Genomic DNA, 19,677 nt, shown 5'->3' with positions numbered 1-19,677 from the left:
GCAAGACTCTTATTCCTTCCCATTGTAGCAATGTGGGTTTGTGGGGAGTGTGGGAATTTGGTTAAAGCACAGATATATCCTACATAAACATAAGTCCAGTGGGATACATAAGCAGCACCCTCTCACTCATGCCAGTCAGTAGGGTCCATTCTCCATGCCAGGAAGGACATCCAGGATTTTTTTTTTCAACTACACATGCCTGCTATTCCATCCCCCCAGCCTTTGAAATGACTTCTCTATTAAGACACATGGACCCTCTCTGGTGAGGCAGTCATTGCTATGTGGTCCTCGGTGAAGAGAAGGAAACAAAGTTCACTTTCTTAAGCTATTGGGGGATAACATGGAGCTCAGGGGGCATAAAGAGAAGCAAGGAGAGAGTAGACAACCACAACGTGTGAACAGTAGAGCACCCAAGCATTCAGGAGCTGGGAAAAGGAGTGCACAGAAGTGGACGGAGCCAGTTCCTTTGCCTGGAAGACAGGAGAGAGGGGGAGATGGCTATGATCAGTCTAGGGATTATCATAAGGAGCAAGTAGAGAAGGTTCAAGAAGGTGAAAAGAGCTTCTGCTGTGGGAAGGAAATTAGTGAGTTTGGGCATGAAGAAATTGGTCATGTTGCAGAACAGGTGTCCTTCCTCTGCTCTACCCCTGTCTGGGCTGGCACGTATACAACATGGGTTAACAAAAGACAGCATTTAGTCTTTTAGTAATTTCTGAGGTGGAGGACAAGGGACTCATCGCACGCAACGGCATGTAAATGCTATGCCAAGAAGAAGCTCATTTGGAGTGAGAAGTTTCAGATTGTGATCTCACCACTGCCCAAAGCACAATCACACTCCTACCTGCCCACATGTATATACTCACGCACATGCTCACACCGGCTCGTACATGCACGGACACTCTTGCAAAATCACAGTCGTGCACGCTTACGCTTGTGCTCACACGCAGGTTCACAGGAACATACACTTATATAAAAGTCCACCTGGAAGGGAAGCATTGGGAATTAATGAGCACAGCTAGGCCCAGAAGGACAGATGGAAACCAAAGCCAAGAGTCCTGGTGGGAAAGCTTTTAGTAACGTGCATCCCCACACCAGAGATGTCCCTCATCATGTCCATGTCCATATACTTCCAAGTCTTAACCGGTTTATAGGGACCCCTGCCAGAGGGGCTGTCTGGCTTTTATTCTCTAGAAACTGTTTCCACTGCCCCAACCAGGTCTTGGCATCCATGTTTCTAGGGATAGTTCTTCTGACCGTAGCTAATTGGTTCAGGAGCTGAACTTCTGACACACAGGTTGGTTAATCATATTATATGTCCCAAATTTGCAGGTTGGACCAGAAAGACAGAATCTTTGGCACTGAATCACACTGACAGTGGAACTCTCAAGAAGAAGGTCATACTTTCCATGATTGAGGCCCCTGGGGAATCTCTGCTTCCCACCCTGCCTGAGACTTATTTGTTGAGTAATTCCTTAGATTCCCTAAAGTATCACAACCTACTCCCTATGAACATCTAAAACTAGATTAATTTTGATTTATTTTACTTGCAAACAAAAAAACAAAAACACCATTCATTCTAATCTTACTCAAATACTCCTGCCGATGCCTCCGGCTAGAAGTGATCTCATCTTCAGAACACCCATAGCATTTTAATGGCTTTATTGCCTTCTCTGTACCATTTATTTCTCTCTTACCTTCAGTGCTAGACCATAAGCTACTTGAAAGTAGAAGCCGTGTCTTATGCATCACTTTAATCCACACAGCACCTAGTACGGAGCCATACACACGGTGGTTCTTGGCGAGCGTTTGTTGAATGAATGAGCAAATGCAAAATTGAATAAATGAATGAAAAAAAAAATAAATGATCTCGAGTGATGTTAGGTGTTTATTCTATTTTTCCCCAGGAATTCATGAGGTTGTGAACCGAGAATCTAAACATCTTCACATGTGAATCAGTTCATTTTATTCCGCTTTACTGATTTGTTTACAATCAGCCATGGGCCTGACACAGATGAGTAAGATATGGACTCTGTTTTTAAGAACCTGTGATCTCACTGGGTGGACGAGGGGATGGCGGTGTAAATGAGGCCAACAAACACGGCTCCACACCCTGAGACCAAGCCCTGCACACCCCATTCCCGGCAGGAGAAGTGGAAAAGCCACACATGGCACATCCATCCCAATCCTGCAACAAGACCGTATTAAAAGCCATTTTTCAAGCTTGAGTAAGATGTTTATGACCTGATAGACGATGGCTGGCAAACTCATTTCATCATAAATATCACAGCAGATAATATACTTCAGTATAAATGATGCATCTGCCTATGCCGGGATCCTCAGAGTGAGTAATGCTCCTCCAATATGAGCTTCTTAAAGATAAACAAATTATGGGCTGTAATTACCCAACGTTTGATTTTCTTTTTTACGAGCTTTTCTTCACCCTAATCACACTCGGGGTGGGAAGATGAAAGCTACAATTGGGACTTAGAGAAGGGAAGAAAAAGGGTCTGCTCTCTCCGCAGTGAGGCAGGTGCCAGATAAATGCCCAAAGAAGGAGCTGGTGTTCCTGTTGCTCTGCAAGGAAAGGAGAGACTCAGCAAGTGGGAAGATGTATAGGAGGTCGGGAAAATCAGTAGGGGAGAAAGTGGCCATTTCTGAAACATGTACATTTTTAGAAGATGCCTAAGACATCTTAGAGGAATTCTCTTTCTCTCTGACGCATACACATACATGCTACTATGCAGATAAAATTCTATATCTCCAAACTGTCCCCCTTCCTTCCCACTCCCTGCAAAGCATGAGCCCAGATTTGCACATTCTCTAGCCCATTGTGACTTCCGAATCCTACCTTCTGGATAGTCTTTCTACGTCTCCTCCAAAGGTTTGCGTAAAATTCAATGCTACAAACACCCAAACCCTTTACCTCCTATTAGACCCCCATCTGTTCTCATCAATTACTCTACCCAAATATCTCCTCCGTGGTTTCTGAGCAGGTTGTTAAAATTCATACCTGTAAAAATTTCATCCTACAGACTCTATTAGGTTAGTAACTTCTCCTGAGATGACAAGGTAGGAAGTACGTTGTTTAAAAAAATCAATCAATCAACCCATGAGAGGGTCACAGTGTAATGTAGTAGGATAACTCCTTGATTGGACATCAGGAAATCTGAGTTTAATTAGGAACTTTATCATTTCTTACGCAAGTGACATTTCTTCACTTCTGTCCAAGTCTCTTTCTCCTCACTTAAAAAATAAGGGTCACCCATCTGGTGCGTTGCTTTGAGGATTTGATGTAATAATATTCCAAAAAGGCCCCTGTCATTTCCTGGATGTTCAATACATAGTTGCCTTGATTTCAGCATCCTAAGTCTGGATAGTAGAAGGGCTATAAAATCGCACTGTGTTCTCTGTACCGTCGAAGGTTCTTTCACACTATCAACATTCTCTGGAGGCAGGCAAGACAGAAGTGGTTTCCTTATTTTATTGGTGAAGACGTTGGGGTACAGAGAGGTTAAGAGACTTGCCCAAGGCCACATGGAGATTTAAAACCCAGATTCTTGAGTCTTTCTGTGATTCTTGAGGAAGGCATACTCACTTGGGAGAATCAGGTCAAAAGGAGGATCCCTTCATAAAATATTTACTAACCCTGACACTTCTGAGCAAGGAAGCAGCCCACACAGTTGTTGAGCTGTGAGTCCAGCAGACGGGAGCTTTGCCCTCAAAGAGAAAGAACCAGCTGATATCTGATGCCAGGAATGCGATGGATGAGGTTAATGGTTTATATCTGAAAAAACGAGCTGTGGCTAGGGAAGAGAAATATGCAGAAACCTAGTGATAAATGTATTCGTTTCCTGGGGCTGATGTAACAAATTACCACAAACTGGATGGCTTAAAACAACATATTCTCCCACAGTCCTGGAGGCTAGAAATCTGAAATTAAGATGTCAGCAGGGCCATGTTCTCTTTGAAGGCTCTAGGAAAAAATTCTTTCTTGCCTCCTCCTGGCTTCTGGGTAGTGCCAGCAGTCCTTGGCGTTCCTTGGCTTGGGCTGCATCGCGTGTGTCTCCACCTTCGTCATCACATGGGTGCTCCCCGGATGAGTCTGTTTTCTGAATCTCTTCTCTCCTTATCAGGACACCATTGTATGGCATTTAGGGCCTACACTTCTCCCATGTGGTCTCATTTTAACTGAACTCATTCCATCTCTAACAACCCTTTTTCCAAATAAGCTCACAATCTAAGGTTCCAGGTAGGACATGAATTTGGTGGTGGGGAAAGGGGTAGTAGCTATTCGACTCAGTACAACAAGGACGTGAGACGCAGGTAGAGGAGGAAGACCGAGAAAGCTAAGCAGAGAAAACAAAAGAGAGAGAGAGAGAGGAGACAAATGCAGAGAATGAGACAGAGGCAGGAGGACACGGAACTAGAGAGACAAAGAGACACAGAGATGAAATGGAAAAGAGAAAGAAAGAGAAACAGAAAGCTGCTAGCGAGGGGCACCTGGCTGGCTCAGCCAGTGGAGCATGTGACTCTTGATCTCAAGATTGGGAGTCCGAGTCCCATGTTGGGTGTAGAGATTATTTAAAAATAAAAGTTTTAAGGAAAACAGAAGAAAGGTGCTAGTGAGGGAAACAAACATACACACGCACATCCCTGCACACCGAGTGTGAGAGGCAGAGAGAAACAGTTCTGGTGTTTAAAGAATTGCCCCCAAATATGCGTCTTCTCTCTGTTAGATGCCCAGGGGGCAGCCCTAAAACTGTTAATGGGGCCTGAACTGCACCATGGAGAGTGAACCATATATTCTCTGTGGGGTTAATAAGAGGACACCAGTGAGAAAGACCAGCTAGTTGGGCTCCTGGGAATCCTTCATGACTCTCCATTCCTACCTACTCCTGCAACTCTGGTTCAAGGGTTTCCAGTTTTAAAGTTGAGAACCTGGATATTGGTCAAAAAAAGATTTTTTTCCAAAGGCCAATTTCGGGGCATCAGAGCAATCTCCTATCCATTCACCTTCTATCGAAAGGAAACTGGACCACCCAGGAGATGTGATGACATTCTCCCCCCAACCCCCGGAAGGAGCATATGTTCCTGATCTCTGGCAAGCTGCTAGGTGTCCCTCTGTACTCATTATTCATCCAACCAGATGTTAATTCCATATCCTGATCCTTTCCAGCTTCCTGGAGTTTCCCAAAGATCTCCAAAGGGAGACTAGTCACTTTAACATCAGCCAATACAGGCACCAGGTCAGAGGAATCATAAATTAACAGCAGGAAGGAGGTGTCAGGGCTAGCAGGAGAACACCAGGGTGTGTCTGTGTGTGAGTGTGTATGTGTGTGTGCATGGAGAAGTAGGTGGAGACAGAGGAAGCCCATCAACAGAGACCCAGCCATTTCCAAGCTACAGAGCTTTAGAACCTGTTTGTCATTCGAACAGTCTCTCATAATGGAAGGTCATATACAACAGACAGACTTCGTGAACTAAGGTCTCCCTTCGCTCTTATGTTCTTTTACCAAGGTAAAAATTGAGTTTGGCTTTTGGGGGTAACAGTCCCTATGCGCTATCCCTGCCATAGAAGCTCCTCACTTAAAAAGAGAAAGCCATAAGCTTGCAGGTCTCCCCAGGGAAGTTTTCTACACCAGCCTGAAGAGTAGTGTGACTGGGGAGATGTCGGTCAAGGGCAGAAAAGCAGGCTCAAGCCAACACAGTGTCATTCTTGGCCACTGAGCCATCTCTTTGGAGCAGCAAAGAGAAAAAGCCATCTCCTTGTATTTCTGCATATTTGAAACTTCTGGGCTTCTGGATTCCCCATCAACTTCCTTCTCATAGCAGCAAAGATAATGAGATACACATGCCCATCTACAGGAAAAAATATCGAAAAGGCAATCAGTTCCTAGACATTTATCTCATATGGCCACACAATGGCTTATAGGCTTCGTTGTCATAATGGCTGCTCTTCATTCATTCATTCTCTTATTTACTCATTCAATATTTTTCTTCACCTCCTTTATATCAATCTATGTTAAGCGCTGGAGGTACCAACATGAACAAACCCAGTCCCTAATTTTAATTCAGGGTTAGGCCACACCAAGAAAAAGGAACTCTAGAAGCTGAGATCCCAGGGTCATGAACTACAGTGATGAATTCTTCTACCTGAGGGTAGGCCCTTCTCATCTCCTCTGTGGGACGGGGGAAGCTCTGAGTGAAATCACAGAGAAGTGTTTGGGACCTTTTCCAACTCTGGGTCCCTTTTCTGCCAAATATCTAGCACCCCCCTGGTGTCACTTAATTCATTCTTACAAGCTATGTCACTCCAACTAGTTGATGAGATGGAAACCTCATGGTCAAGCAGCTAAGAGAAATCTAGAAAAGACTGGATACCTGAAAACTTGGAAAGTAGTTGGTTATTTCTGGTACGCTGTCACAAAATATAATAACTGCCCCAGGGTTCCAGGCTGAAAGAGAAAGACCCAACAGCCCAAGAAGAGGAGACAATGAAATAAGCAGACATGGCTGCTAGCATCTCTAAGTAGTTTGTACAGACTCTATGTACCTGTAGTTTCTCTGCTAAAATAACACTCGGCCTAAGAAATACCTCTGTAGATTTTGACTTCTAGTGTATTTTTGTGTTTCATGTGCACAGGTTCTCTTCAGCATCTCATCAGCAGTGTTCTCATATGAAAGCAATAGAGACAAACTCTGTGGGCTGGTCATTTATATGTTGCCTCTCATATACATTTCCTGCCTTTTTCTTGCTCTGTTCTGTTTTGCAGGGAATGACAAGGGTCCCTTGCAGCTGGCCTCTGGGTAATTTCTGTCAATGGGACACTGGTGGCAGCCTGGCAGTAGGGAAGAGGGGAGAAGCAGTATTTTTCCTTTCTTGCTTTGCCTAAGGCGCCGAACAGGCCATGCATGATTCAAGCTCACTCAGTCGGCCTCAGCCTGTGGGATCTGAAAACAAACTTCCTCCCACCATGACTCCAGTTTTATGGGTAGCTGCGATGTCCTGCCACGGCTAGTCTTTGAGTTGCCTCAGCATTCCTTGTTTGGCTTTGCAGCTTTTCCATCACATTGTATGAAATTGCTGATATTAAATTCCCCCAATTGAGGGATGCCTGGGTGGCTCAGGGGTTAAGCACCTGCCTTCAGCTCAGGGCATGGTCCTGGGGTCCTGGGATGGAGCCCCATATTGGGCTCCCTGAATGGAGCCTGTTTCTCCCTCTGCCTGTGTCTCGAGCTCGCTCTCTCTCTCTCTCTCTCTCTCTTTCTCATGGTAAATAAATAAAATCTTTAAAAATAAATAAATAAATATATCCCCCAATTGAAAGGCCCAAGGTGGTTTCTTTTCTCCTATTTGAAATGTGATACATTCTGATTGGTCTAAGGAGAAAAGTAATTTATCGGCAGTATGTTGGGTCATTTGCAGAGCTGCCAGGAATGAGACAGACTAAGCAACAAGATCCACAGCCAAAGACACTCCACAGAAACCACTGTGAAGAGTCCTCAAGAGCCACTGGTGAACACCAGAACTAAGGGCCACTCTCCCAGCACCACTGGCGCAGGCCACTGGGCCCTAACTCCTGCTGCCCATGGATGCTAGCTCCCAAATAATGTCCGGGTGGTTTTATCTGACTGAATGAGCCTGTGTCATTTATCTCACTCTAGCCACAGAAGATTGGAAATTAAGTAACTGACCTTTATAGCAGACACAAGATCTGCTTTTCGGTAAGACTTGTAGGGTCAAAAAGTCTTCCAAATAAGAAAGAGGATTCCATGTGGAACAGCCAAAAAAATAATAATAAATATTTATCATTGGCAAAAGATCAGGATTTGGGGGTTGAGTTGCCATCCTAAGTTCAGCATGGGAAAAAAGAGAGTCTCTCGAGGGTGTTTGGGTTGATGGTGGTAGGAAGACTGGTACCTCTGTGGGAGGCTTTGGACTATGGACATAATCATGGAACCTTCCTAGTAGCCTTCAAGTTAATATTGGGCAATCAGCATTTATGTCACATGAAACAGCACAGCGTCCTACCCAGGAATGACTGTGTATCCAGCTGGAAGCACTCTTCAGACTTGGGTCTTAATCAGAGACTAATCCCTAATTTTGAAACTAATCTATACCCTAATTCTCAAGCCTGCATCTTTTACTTATTCCTGAAATCTAAGTGCCCACTCTGTATCTCTGTCCCAGCCCCTGGGCTCTGTACTAGTCCTTCCTCCTTCCCATGCTGGACAGAGGCATTAACTAGCCCCTTCACCCAGTCCCCGCGAGGTTGACATCTTGCCTTGACCCATCAGTTTTTGTGAAGGGGTCTTCTCTGTCTTCTGCCACACTCCGTCAGCCTACAATCACCCTTGTCCAAACACTGCCGGCCTGGAATCCTTCCCGTTGCCTGCTCTTCAGAGGCCACTCAACGTGGCATAACAAGGGTGCATTTCAGAGGCAGCCAGATCTGGGTTTGAATCCCACCTCTAACACTTACTACCTGTACGAGCTTGGGGGGCTTCTATACTTCCACACTTGTAAAAGAAGTGTTCTTGGGTGGCTCTCAAACCTTAGTAGGCAAGTACAGAAGTATCTACCGTCCTGGTGTGTCTGTTAAAAGAACAGATTTCCGATTGTCCCCCGTTAGAGACTCCATTCATTACATCTGGGGTGATTCTGGTGCAGGCGGCCCACAGACCACACTTGGAGAAACACTGACCCACCAGGTTTCCAGGTCCTGTCCATTCTCGAAATGGTTCTGTTGCTCATTCAGTCAACACTTCTCAGGTTCCAGGTGGGCTTGGGATTTGAGGATTATAACCACATCCCCTCACGATCTAGCTGCAGATGTATACCTTAGACTCCGCCCCCCCACTTCCTATATTAGAATCACAGAGTAGGAGTTACCCTAACACATGCAACACCCCAAAGTTCCACATGGGTCTCACATACAAACTTCTGGTTAAAAAGCTCCATATCCCTGCTTCTATACCACACACAACTCCAGCTCCCTTCCCACCACAAGTCCCTACCTCCCTGCCCCAGTCCCACCCATGCTCTTATCTCCCCTGCAGCCTTCCTTGAGAATGGGGCACCTGCTCCTACTGATAAATGCTGCTTCCAGCTCCCTGTCAAAGAAGCCAGCTCTTCATTTTCTAATATTTCATCCATGTCCATTTGGCAGAAAAGTAGATTTCATTATGATCATTACCTATGTGGACAAGCAGCCAAGATTCAATAGCTGTTGGTCAATAGCTGCTTTCCTAACTAATAGCCCTTGATGGCCATCCTGAGGGACGCGTGGCTTTTTTATCCACCTCGCCCCCTTGGCTGGCTCTCATGTGCACAAAAACGTGAACTGGGAGCCCACCCACTTCAGGACTTCCATTCTCCCAAGGGAAGCACAGAGCATCTGTAGCCAGGATGGGGAAATAAAAGACTGGCTTGATCCTCACCATTTGTGCACACTTCATCTCCTCCATGGAGCCTTTCCTGGTTCCAGTGCTCTCTGCTGCTTTCCTTTCTCTGACTTCAGACCATGTCTCAGTACACAGCTTGGCACTGGACTCTGTCCTACTTTGCAATGCCCTCCATCTGTTTTGCTTGCAAGCTTTTTGCTTGCCCACAAAGTTGCACCTCTCTGAGAGCAGGATCCAGGTTTGAGACATCCTCTGGTGAACCTCGGAGGCAGGAAGAGGAACAAATCAAGGATCAGCTCAAGGACTTCACACTGGAGTGAGATGGCAGCTGAAGACACTAACTACGCAGGTGTCTTCCCTCTGGGGTCAATTTGAGATGCAACGTTTTTCAAGACGTAATTCAGGTCATAGTCACCGGAGGGAGATCCACTAGGGATGTCGCCAGATGGACCTTAAGCAGTGGGCCGGGGGTGACATGCCAGTCCTGCACATGTAGGGAGAGGTTAGGGCCGAAGCCCCAAGGCACCAGAATGAGCCTCTAGTTGAGTAACCAGCTCTAGAGACGCTAGGTCTCTGGGCAAGAAAAACATCGAAATCACAAAATGGGGTCACTGAGCCTGAGGAGAAAGACCTTCCTCAGAAAAGCCTAGCAGGTCCTCTGTCCTAGGACTCCACCACCTTAGGGGACTTCTCCAGGCTTGAGAGTTGACTCCCTTTTGAGCTCTGTGGCTGGTTCTTCTCTTTGCAGCTGGCCCCACCTATCTGCCTAACGTTGTGCATCAGTTCTTGATTCATGAAGTTTGCTTCATCCAAGACTCCAACTTTGTTCCCCTTTGACTCAAGTCTGCGGTGGCAGAGGCCATGGAAGTGAGGTCCTGCCGGGCACTTTTTAACCCCACAGTATTTGGAATCGTGCTAAGTATATACTTGATGTCTGTCTGTTCCCACACATCAAATAAGCTCAGCTCACCAAAGTAAGTGCATATCGAAAGGATGTTAAAAACTCCCTGCTGGCGATGGCGGGCCAGCTTCCCAGTTATCTCAACTTCCCAGTTATCTTCTCTGTCACTCCCCACATCCCCCTTCAGATCAAGGAGACCTGGGTTCAAGTCTGCCACTTACTAGCCTGGAACTTTAGGTAAGTTATCTAACGTGTCCAAAAGATGGAGATAATAAATCCCATGGGTGAGAGGCCTCTGCCCCCAGTCCCTGGGTGCCAACTGGCCAGCTTGCTACCAACGTGCCTCACACATCAAAGAGTAGGATCTGAGAATCGGTGCTCATTGAATACTTACTGACTTGACCATCTGCCTCATGATTAAGGATCTCAAACTGTAGGCGAGGACTCACGCATTGCAAGTGGGAGGACAACCAGCATAGTATTTCTGGGCAGTGGGGATGTCATGGTTCGGTATTGGTGGCGATAGCAACCACATTTGATAGAATGTGGACGGCAGAACAATTTGCAAGGCTAGGCACAGACTCTCTTAAAAGATGAATCACCATATAAATATGTAATGTCACAGCAGCATTAAGGCATGAGTCATGCTCCACTGATGGATGAAAGGATGGTGGAGGGGGCACCAAGGGGGCAGAATGATGAAGGAGCAAGGATCTTTCCGCTCAGGCTACTGCCCCCGCACTCTCTTTCAAGGTTTTAGTACATTTTAAACTACTTTACTGTTAACTTATACAAACAAATAGCAGGTGCCTGGTGGAAGAAGAAAATAATGATTCAAGTGTAAGACTCATTTTCCTATTGATTTCCTTTCTCTTTACTTCCTTTTGACCTCAGTGGAAAAGGCACAAGTCTCACTATTCAAAGAGACCATAACTCAGTCCTCACTCACAGACTTTAAGAAAGTGCTTAATATTTTTCTTCTTATGTCCCAGGGAACTACATTTCAGGTGTTTAATCATCTTTACAGCCCCTAGATATTTGGGATTTATGGGAAGCATTTAAACTCAGTAGAAAAAAATGAAAACAGTGTGTCCTAAATTCAGGGTAAATTTCAACTCTTGTTATGGGTGTTAATTTATGATTTGACAATGATTTCAAGGCTTTCTCTCATATCCTCTGAGGCTTGTATTTTCTTATTATTCAACCGGGTTTTATTCTCAGTGTCAAATGAATCACACATTCAATCACACAAAGCATAATGTCCCTTGCCCCATACACATAACCAGGGTCTTAGTCTATGGAGTTATGAACCCCCTGGGAAGAAGACCGAAGTAGTCCTTGTGGTATCTCATTCCCCCTGGTGATGAAAATGCCTAATCCTTCAAAAGACTGTTTCTTTTTTTTTTATTACTGAGACATAATTGATATACAATATTATATTAGTTTCAGGTATACAGCATAGTGATTTGACATTTGTATACACGGAGAAATAGTCACCACAATAAGTCTAGTTACCACCTGTCACCTTTACAAAGTTAATACAATGCTATTGACCGTATTCCCCATACTTTAGATTACATTCCCATGACTTATTTACTTTATAACTTGAGTTTTATACTTCTTAATCCTCTTCCCCACCCCAACTGGCAACCACCAGCCTATTCTCTGTATCTGTGAGTCTGGGTTTTATTTCATTTTATTTTTTTTTTTGTTCTGCTTTATTCCACACGTAAGTGAAATCATGTGGTATTTGTGTCTCTCTCTGTCTTACTTATTTTATTTACCATAATACACTCAAGATCCACCCGTGTTGTCACAAATGACAAGATTTCATTCCTTTTTATGGCAGAGTAATATTCCACTGTATACATACACCACATCTTCTCTATCCGTGCGTCTACCGATGGACCCTTAGATTGCTTCCCTATCTTTGCTATTGTAAATAATGCTGCAATTAGCATAGGGGTGCATATGTCTTTTTGAATTCGTGTTTTTGTTTTCTTCAGATAGATACTCAGCAGTGGAATCGCTGGATCATATGGTAGCTCTATTTTTAATTTTTGGAGGAAACTCTACTGTTGTCTATAGTTGCTGAGCCAATTTACATTCCCACCACAATGCATCGGGGTTCTCTTTTCTCCACCTTCTCACCAACACTTGCTATTTCTTGTCTTTTTGATACTAGCCTCTCTGACAGGGGCAAAGTGATACCTCACTGTGGTTTTTATTTTTATTTCCCTGAGGGTTAGTGATGTTGAACATGTGTATGTATTAGTTTGTTGGCCACTGGTATGTCTTCTCTGGAAAAATGTCTAGTCAGAATTTAATTGAATTCTTTGTCTTTTTGTTATTGAGTTTGATGAATTCTTTATATATTTTGGATATGAATCTTTTATTGGATAGATGGTTTGCAAATATCTTCTCCCATTCAGTAGTTTGTATTTTTTTGACAGTTTTTCTTTCACTAAGCAAAAACATTTTAGTTTGATTCAATCCCAAGTGTTTATTTGTGCTTTTGTCTTTCTTGTCTGGGGAGACAATTCCAGAAAACTGGTGCTAATGCTGATGTCCAAGAGTTTCTTGCCTATGTTTTCTGGGAATTTTATGGTTTCCGGTCTTACATTCAAGTCTAATCCATTTTGAGCTGATTTTTGTATGCGGTAAGATATGTGCCAGACCCTCTGATGGGCTTTTCTTCAACATTACTTTATTTTACTGGTAAACAACTTGTGAAAATATTATCTTACTTTTACAAAAAATAAACTGAAACTTAAAAGAGATTAAGAGAATTAACTCATGCTACTTAGCTAGCAAATTGCAGAGCTGGGATTCAAAAGCAGGTCGATATTTTCTCCTACATTCAAGAGTCCCCAGCACTTTTCCACTGATAAGCTTTCAGCTTCTGGAAGCCATTTGTATTGATGCTCACAGTCCTCCCTGAGCAGGAGTGTATGGTGGTGGGCACGCTGCAATTTTCTCCACCTTCAACTGCCTCTCCTGGCCCTGATATCACTCACTACTTACCATCCCAGTGAGAAAGATAAAAGTTGAGCTGCCACACTGCTTATTGCCTCAGGCTCATTGTGGAACAGACTGACTGGCACACCACCTCCTTACCATCTTGGAAAAAAGCCTTCCTCACTCAGAGACCCAGAGGCTCTCGGGAGATTTGCCTTGTTCTTGACTCTGCAGAGCCACTCCTCAGAGGTGAGGTTGTAAAAGAGAAGGCTCTAGATTGGGGTCCCAGTGAAACTTGCCGCTGGACTACTGTTCCAGTTTAACTAATCTGGAAATTGGAGCCAATTCTTCTCTATCCTCCTACCGGCCTAGGAAAGGCCCCTGCAGGGGCCTGGGAGAACAGAGTCTTCTTAGCTTGTAATAGTTCTGCTTCTTATGATGAGCATGATCCATGCAGGTGCAAGGAAACTATAAGTTCGAGGCTAAGCTGCTATTGAAACACTTGAGTGCTTGAGAAGCAGGAAGAAGGATAAATCATGTTTGAACAAACGAACATTAGCCAAACAGCCTCATATAAGCCCAGAAAGTTCCAATGAAGCCAAATGACACCCTTCCCAGTGGGTCATTCATCATTCAGAGACTGTCGTTGGTGGCTCAGCCTCTTTCCCATCCTGATCATCATCCACCTAACCAATGGTTTCAAGGACTGCTCCTGGAAGAGTTGCCAGAAGTCGCTCACAGCAGTGCCAGGAAGATAGCTCCTTTCTCTCTTCCTCTGTCACTTAGCTTCTCCAGGAAGAAAGGCTTAACGCAGGAACTCCTGAGACCCATGGGTCTCATGACTCCCGAGGTAGCTGGGTATAAGATCCTACCTGCCTCAGGTTCAGTCAAATCTCTGTCCCTCTCTGACCAAACAGAGGGGCAGGTGCCAGTCTGAAGAGCTAAAAGTTGAAGCATAAAGTGGTTACAAACTACTAAAGAAAAGACAAGCACACTGTAGTAGGTTTAAATGTGTCTCCCTGCCCCTCCACCCCAGAAAAAAAAGAAATATTCACATTCGACCCCCCTGTGAATGTGACCTTCCTGCTTTAATTTCAGGCTTCCCACCTCCAGAACTACGAGAGAATAAATTTCTGTTGTTTTAAGCCATGCAGTAGTTCTGTGCTACGGCAGCCCTGGGAAACTCATGCACACACCGTGGCGTCGGGGGGACCACTAGATGATATGGAAAAGCAAATCACAGAAGACGAAATGCAAATACAATAAAAACATCACCAGTGTTCAAACCTCAGTGGTCACAAAAGAAATATGACTCAAGGGGGCCTGGGTGGCTCAGTCTGTTAAGCTTCTGTCTTCAGCTCGGGTCGTGATCTCGGGGTCCTGGGATCAAGCCCCACGTCGGGCTCTCTGCTCAGCGAGGAGCCCACTTCTCCTTCTCCCTCTGTCCGCCCCTCTGCCTACTTGTGCTCTCTCTCCGTCTCTCTGTATCAAATAAATAAATAAACTCTTTAAAAAAAAAAAGAAATGTGACTTCAAATGATGGTATGCCCTCTTTACTTTTCAGATGATTAAGAAGAGTAACAATGCCTGGTGCTGGCAAGAGCGTGGGAAATGCACATCCACATGCTGCTACTGGGAATGAGTGGGAACTAATTTCCCAGAGACTAATACAGTCATGCCCACCGGAAGCTGGAGCGATCATCATATTCAAGGAAGTAATTAGGGAAGTGTGCGAAGATCTATGCATAAGACTATTTTCATTAAAGCACTGTTTATAAGAGCAAAGGAAAGAATTCTGAGTTCAAACAACAGGAATTATCTAATAACTTGTTATGCTCACACAAGAAAATTACTGGGAAGCCATTAAAAATGATGATGTTGAGATATATATATATATTTTTTTTTAACTAGTCATCTTTTATTGGGTGTTAGTTCTCAATTAGGTGATGAAAGGATTCAGGGGTGCCAGGCAAAGGTGATCAGGATTACAGAGTGCACCCTCCACAGCGGTAGGTGTGTGGCTGCAAACGTGTGAGTTTGGTGTAAGAAAAGCAATAGTTGAGAGGCACGTAAGCCAGCACCATAGAAACCCCAGGAATGATCCATCTCTTCACACTGACATACAGGTTGAAATACCCAGTAGCAAGTAACCTCCTTGAAATGCTCCAACAGTGCCCTGAGGGGGTAAATTCCACATCGGCATCCAGCTTGGCAGCTCCCTTGTGTTGTCATCCTGAGTTTCGTCTTCACTGGCATGCTTGATGCCATCTCGGAGCCCTGGCTGTCTGCTGTCAATGTCGATCCTTATTTATGGACAAGGAGAGACGTTCATATACATTGTCAAGTGAGAAAAGCACAAAATAGTCTAATATAATTGTGTGTATGTTTGTGTGTTGGAAGGGAGAAAGACAGAGAGTCAGAGAGACCAAGGGTACGTATCGTTAGTTAACTGTCTGCAGACCTTATAAATCATTTGGTTTTTGAGTTTTCTAATTTTTCTAAAAGGAAAATATTTTTCTTAATTCTAAAAATTAGCTAACCTACAGTGGAGTCAACCTACGGGGCCATGTTAGTTTCCAGGGTACCATATGATGATCCAAGATTCACACGTTACTCAGTGCTCCTCACCACAAGTGCACGCCTCACCCCCATCACCTGTTTTCTCCAGCCCCCGGTCACCTCCCCTCTGATCACCATCCATTTATTCTCCGTAGTGAAGAGTCTGTTTTGGGATTTGTCTCTTTTACCCCCCTTTGTTCATTTCTTCGGTTTCTTAAATTCCACATAGGAGTGAAATCGTATGGCATTTGTCTTTCTCTGGCTTTTATCGTTTAGCATTGAAAATAAACACTTTTCAAAAAATAAAGGCACGCTTCAAAGGAATGAAATGGATTTGAGTGCCACTTCCCCATATTCCTGGAGGAGGGCCCTGGGGTGCTTTTCCTATACCCCTTGGCTCAGCGCAGGGCCTGGAGCATCCAGAGCAGGCCCTGGTACAGATTGGGCCAAGTACACAATATATTCACCTGCGTGCTTCGTGACTTGGCCATGAGGCCTTGAACACACCCTCCCAGACCTCCTTCTTTAGCCTCCCAATCAATTGGTTCTTCCTTTGGACCCCATTTTGGGGGTTTCCTGCTTCTCTTTACTGCTTCACCCCAAGTTCGAACCGGGTCTAGCAACAGAATCAGTGCTTTCATCCGCTTTCATGTTGCAGCCCCGCCACCTGTAGAAGGGGCCCCTTTCTCACCACAGCGCGAGCCCCACGAAGGCAGGGCATCTGCCCACTGCGCCTCTGGAGCCCAGTGCTGTGCCTGAGCCACTGGTGCTATTGACTTGAACAACACCATTTCCAGAACTGAAAGGGACTTGGCAAACCAATGACAAACCAACTCTCTCATTTCATAGATAAGCAAACGAAAAGCCCAGAAAACTGACTCATCACCAGTGGCAAAATCCAGCAAGAAGCTAGACCTCCTGACTCCTAGACAGTGCTCTTCCTACTACATTACACCAATGGGCCACAGGACACCCCCTCCTCCCCCCGCACCACCACCACTACCATAGTGTCGGAGGAAACTGAGAACTTCCCTTAGAATCTTCAGGAAGCCCAGTGCCTTCACTGGACTCCTCCCACTTTCTCCTTCCCACACGTCTATTCTTCAGGCCAAGCTTCCTTACCCAGCGCCTTCCCATGAGCCCTGGCTCTGCCCTTTGCCAGTCCTCCCCCCTCCCTACATACCTTTGTCTGGTCCCCCTTCAATGTCTTTATGCCTTCTGGCCTCATTTTTTGGCACCTCTCCACCTTCCTAACCCATGTTCAGGCCTAACTACCTCCCCCTGGATCTGGTGAGCACCCAACTTTCCCTGCAGGGCACAGCTCCCACAGTCTCAGCTTCAGTCCAAATGTGAGTGCTCCTGACCCTCTTCCCAAAGTGCCACCATCATCCACCTGCACAGAATCCCTCTCCCCCTGCCCTGCCCTCAGGCAGCAAGGAGGTCCGCAGCCAGCCCAGCCTCCTGCCCGCAAATGCAGGCCCTGCTGCATCTCCTCTTTCATCTGCTGAGATGTGAGAACTTCATCTCCCAGAAAGCTCACCAGGACTCTTCAAGGACAACAAGACCTCTGTTACCACTTACAATGGTTCAGTTTCAACCCGCCCCCCGCCCGCCCCCCCCGTGTCACCTCAGGAGACAAACGTGGTCAGGACGAAACTCAAGAGCAGGACCAAAGGCAGAGGATACAAAGGTGAATGAGGATGGTGGCTTCCCCTTGAGCTCCACAGAAGCCAAGCTTCTCAGAGACGTGTTGAGGTGCTGACGGGAGGCCAGCGGCCAGGCTGAGAGGCCCCTCCCTGCTTCACCCAGAGCAGCTCCACACTTAAGTTTTTTAAATAGATTTGCAATACCTTCAGGTTACATTTAGCAAAGGGCCCCACTATTGTTAAAATCAGGGGTTAAAAAATACACCAATCTGGGGTCGCTAAAGGAAGAACGGAGGTCAGGCTAAGGCACAGGTTCAGTTTTCATGACTGGAACGTAGAGTGATTCTTTCATTCAACAGATGCTGAGTCCCTGCAATGCCCAGATGATGAGCCCCAGGTCATAGGAGAGGTAGGAGTACCTGGCATTCTAGTTAGGGCTGCTTCTGAGGATTGGGAGCCTGTCCTGGCCTGTGTTCCCGTTATCGAACAAGCCACCCCAAAGGCAGGACTGAAAACAATAATGATCCCTTATTTAGCTCACAAATGTGCAGCTTGGACAGGGTTTGGTGGGGACAGTTCATCTTGACTGTGTGCAAAGGATCATTCAAAGCCTCGCTCCATGTGCCTGGTAGTGGATGCCAGCTGTTGGTGGGCCCCAGCTGGAACTGTGGGCTAGAACATCTAAACGTGGCCGTCCACATGCCTGCCTGCTTCCTTGCAGTAGGGTGGCTGGATTTCAAGAGGGAGCAACCCAAGAGACACAAAGGGAAAGTTGCCAGTTCCTGAACACCTGGGCCCAGGAGCTGGCACGTTGTCACTTCCCCTATAATCTATCGGTGAAGGAGTCCCAGAGCCTTAGAGTCAAAGAGAGAGGGCACAGACCCCACCTCTTGATGGGGGAAGGGTCAAAGACCTCTACAGTCATGTTTTCAAGTGGCTACAGGCTACAAGTTGAGAAGAAATGACTCCAGCTGTGGAGCGGAAGAGTGGTGAGGGTTGTAAACCCAGCTAACCACTACCCTTCCCTCCAGAAAGCATAATGGTAGAAAATATGGGCTGTAGGGACGCCTGGGTGGCTCAGTGGTTGGGTGGCTGCCTTCGGCTCAGGTCGTGATCCCAGGATCTGGGATCGAGTCCCACATCAGTCTTCCTGTAGGGAGCCTGCTTCTCCCTCTGCCTATGTCTCTGCCCCTTTCTCTCTCTCTTTGTCTCTCATGAATAAATAAATAATTTTTTTAAAAAATGTGGACTGTGGCACCATTTATGTTGGACATTTGTACTGTCCTCCGGGGCAACGTGCAATATGCTTCCGCCCTCTGACTATGGCAGCTCTTCATAGTTTGAATATGGCTACATTACCCGGTGCCCAGTTCCAAGCATTGCCTAGGCCCCAGACTAGGGATTTGCATTTGCATTTTTCTCACGTATTCCTTCACTGATTTGATCCCCAGGCCCTTTTACCAAGCTGAGCAGCATCCCTGGGAAATGTGCACACTTGTCAATGTTCCTTGGGGAAAAAAAAAATGCTACCCCTCACTCAGTGCTCAGATCACTGATGAGCACCGTGCACCCCCCAGGCATCATCGCCTCTCCATTGGACACCGTCCTGGTGTCTCCAGCAGTTTCGGGTTCTGCGAACACATTCGGAGTTGGCGGGAGCTTGAAGCCTTCCCTCCTGTGATGCTCTTCCACCCTGGCTCCTCAATCATAGCAGTGCAATTCCGCCACTGTTAGGAGGACAGCCTGTGTGGAAGCAGCAGACAGGGCCGCAGAGTGAGACTCCACGCAGTGTCCTCTCTCAAGGGCCCCTTAGCCAAAGGTCCCTGTTGCCAGAGGGATCGCAGGGAACGCAGGCAGGGAGGGAGCTACGGCCGGCGTCCTACACACACAACAGGACCATGAAATCCTCTCGACGGAGGCCAATATCCGATTTCGCTTCTCCATGCAGACCAGCTCCCAAGGAAGAGCAGGCCCATCCAAGAACGCGGTTGGCTCCTAAACTGACAGGTGGTGGCACAGGGCTAGGTTTATTTGGAAGTACCTAATTAAGCTCCAGAGTAAACTAGTCATCAAGGTGTTTAATTGGCAGTATGTGACCATTAGGAGCTAATTAAGTCATTGCCTCATACTCTGATTAATGTTTGTCATTCGGCCACTGCGTGGCTGGTGCAAGTTTAAAGAAAACAGAAGGTCCAGCTGGACAGTCCC

The sequence above is a fragment of the Vulpes lagopus genome, chromosome 1 (genome assembly GCF_018345385.1).
Source record: "Vulpes lagopus strain Blue_001 chromosome 1, ASM1834538v1, whole genome shotgun sequence".
Taxonomy (NCBI): domain Eukaryota; kingdom Metazoa; phylum Chordata; class Mammalia; order Carnivora; family Canidae; genus Vulpes; species Vulpes lagopus.
Note: the sequence above shows the minus strand (reverse complement) of the source record.